The sequence below is a fragment of the Acomys russatus genome, chromosome 16 (assembly GCF_903995435.1).
Source record: "Acomys russatus chromosome 16, mAcoRus1.1, whole genome shotgun sequence".
NCBI lineage: Eukaryota > Metazoa > Chordata > Mammalia > Rodentia > Muridae > Acomys > Acomys russatus.
In genome coordinates, this window is record NC_067152.1 from 27,996,766 (window position 1) to 28,000,010 (window position 3,245).

At 48.9% G+C, this 3,245-nt stretch overlaps 1 non-coding gene across 1 annotated transcript; it reads left to right on the forward strand.

Annotated features, from left to right (window-relative positions):
* Positions 1 to 1,627: 1,627 nt before the first annotated feature.
* On the forward strand, positions 1,628 to 1,818 carry LOC127200910 (U2 spliceosomal RNA). Its single transcript, XR_007832127.1, has one exon. It is a non-coding gene; the product is annotated as a U2 spliceosomal RNA (small nuclear RNA).
* The last annotated feature ends 1,427 nt before the right edge of the window (positions 1,819 to 3,245 follow it).

Sequence of the window (3,245 nt, forward strand, 5' to 3'; positions counted from 1 at the left end):
CCAGCGCTCCCTGGTACAGTGGTTTCAACCTGTAGGTCATGACCCTAGAGGGTCAAATGACCCTTTCCCAGGGGTGGCCTAGACCCTCCTGCATATCAGATATTTGCTTTATGATTCATAACTAACAAAATTACAATTATAAAGTAACAAAAATAATTTTACAGTTGGGGGGTTCACTACAACATGAGGAACTGTATTAAAAGGTCACAGCATTAGGAAGGTTGAGAACCACTGCCCTAATACGTATTTATGTATTGTGCATGTATGTATTCATTGCATGTTTAATATACATTCTCCCTCATACTTCCCTCTACCCTCCCTTTTCTCATCTCTATCCCCACTGGAATTCTGCCATGTCTTGCATATATGTGTATTTATATGAAGCCTAGAAAGCAAGGGTGAGAAAAAATATTTCTGAGCCATCTCTCCAGCCCTATTTACTGGCTTTTGGAAATAGGTTTTTCCCGTGTAGCACTGGCTGTTCAAGAACTCACTATGGGGCCCAGCAAGGTGGCCCACGCCTTTAATCCCAGCACTCCGGAGGCAGAGGCAGCTGGATCACTGTGAGTTCGAGGCCAGCCTGGTCTACAAAGCGAATCTAGGAGCGCCAAGCTACACAGAGAAACCCTGTCTCCAAAAACAAAAACAAACAAAGAACTCACTCTGTGGATCAGAATCGCTTGGAACTCAGGAGATGCACCTGCCTCTGTCTCCCCAGAGAGAGGGGTGGGATTAAAGACGTGCTCAACTACAGCTCGGTTTACTCGACTTTGTGTATTTGTTTTGAGACAGGGTTTCTCTGTGTAACAGCCCTGACTGTCCTAGACTTGCTTTGTAGACCAGGCTGGCCTTAAAACCACAGAGATCCACCTGCCTCTACCTACCAAGTGCTGGGATTAAAGGCGGGCACCACCACCGCCACAGATTGATTTACTTTTAGAAGGAACGCTACTGATGGGCCAGGCAGAGGCAGGAGGATCACTGAAAACTGCAAGTCAGGGCTTCCTAGGCCGGAGCCAGGAAAGGAAGGAACGAAGTGGGGCGCGGGGAGGACACACCTCCCAGAGCGGTAGTTCTGCTAAGGAGCTTAATGAAATCAAAAGGTCCCACCTCCCTAGGCTCGGTCTGATCCTTGAGCAGATCAGAACGTGTCTTCCCCGGGGCCACACTCAGGGAGGGCACAGGTCCCCTTCCCGCGGTCCGGATCTCCGCTCAGGGCTAGACGCTATGCCGAATGGACTAGATCAAAGAGGGGCAGTGGTGGGGCTGGGGTAGGGTCTTGCGGTGGGCGCTGTCAATACTGTGTCTGAAAGACCGTGAAGAAGAACCTGGCAGAGCAGCAGGCGCCTGCAGATGCATTCATCAGCCCTCTGCAGCTCAGATCGCTGGGCGGAGCATGCAAATGAGCACGTGGCCGGGTCTCCACGGAACTCTGGGAACGAAAAGAGCAACAAACATATTCTCCGCCCGGTTGTTCTCACAGGCTTTCTCCGGCGTGAAAGCGGTGGGAAGGCTAAGGCCGGAGAGTCGGCGTCGGACGCGCGTTCGTGGCTTTTGAGAGCTTGTGACCGTGATTGTAAATGTGGACGCGCTCGTCCTTGGTGCCGGCGTGTGCGCACATCGGGTTATCGCTTCTCGGCCTTTTGGCTAAGATCAAGTGTAGTATCTGTTCTTATCAGTTTAATATCTGATACGTCCTCTATCCGAGGACAATATATTAAATGGATTTTTGGAAGTAGGAGTTGGAATAGGAGCTTGCTCCGTCCACTCCACGCATCGACCTGGTATTGCAGTACCTCCAGGAACGGTGCACCCCCTCGGGGGACTCACGATCCTGGTCTAAAAGAAAGTGACGTTCTCTATTTCTTTACTGGCCGTGGGGTAACTTACTACTCTTGCACTTCTCACTGGGTTTCTTACCATTTGATTTTTACTTCTCGCCTTTTCATCTGTCTTGAGACTGGGCATATTTTCCTCGAGACAGATTGCTTTGAGTGCTAGCAACGCTTACTTAATAGGTGTCTGTTATTCCTTTTACCTAAGTGACTGACTAGCCCCTCAGCCCGTTCAGTTCTCCTTGGAGGCCAAGTCCTTCCTCTCTTTCTCACTAGGCCTTTTTTCAGTATAGGGATTTATTCTGGGCTCATACCTTCTCCCTGAAGGTGTGTGCCACAGCTTTTTGAAAATTATATTTTATTAATTTATTCATATTACATGGTAATTATTATCCCCTCCCTTGTATCCTCCCGTTCCTTCCCCCCTCCCACTTTCCCCTACTCCTCTTTCCTGTGGCTGTGACTGAGGGGGACCTCCTCCCCCGTATATGCTCACAGACTATCAAGTCTCTTCTTGGTACACCGCTTTGTTTTGAAGTTTAAATCTTACTGTGTTATGAAAACTATAAATCAAAGTTGGAAATCCAAATATTAAGGGCTGGTGGTTGTTTTGGTCATTGCCTGGTCTTGCTTATAGAAGACAAAAGGTCATAAGGGTAAGTGCTGTCTCTGCTCAAGACACAATGTAACTTTGTTCTTTGCCCCTGACTACAGGCTGCACTGGAGTCCCGGGGGTAAGGGATCGATCAGTATCAGTTCAGGACCCCAAAGGCCTAGTTCTCAGCCCAAAGGAGATTTATTTGCCCCAGAGGGACACAGGGCAGGAATAAGAGACAAACGCAGGACATACAGGACAAGGGAGAAGGGGAACAAAGGAGATGTGGGCAGGGACAGTCCCTCTGGATAAAGGAGAGACATGGCCCAATAGCAATTGTCAGCTTCTAGAGGCACAAGGAGAAACCCTGGCGTTAGGATGAGGTGTTTTAATTTTAATTGGTATGTTAACTGAGTGAGCGGAAGTGGGCTTTTGATCGCTGGACTTCAATACTATGACATCTGGACCTTGGGAGTCAAGCTCAGGAGGAGGAAGTGGACAAATAAGGGAAGAGACCTTGATGGCTAGCTTTAGGAATGTAACCCCATGGTTTTTAAGGAGGCAGAGGGAATCCGGGAGAAGGGCACTGCCTGCCAGAGAACCTTCACAGGCTGTAGCTCGGGCACCAGTGTCTGACTGAACAAAACCCTCTTGTTACCATGTCTTCATGGTCAGGCTGGTGAATCTCTGAGCGACCCCAGACCCATACAGCTTTCATGAGTGCACACAAGCCGTGTGCTGCTAAAGTTTGAGTTTTCCGAGCTCCCGTGAGTAACCCGTTTCCTTTCATCAGTAAGAAACCCGATAAACACACT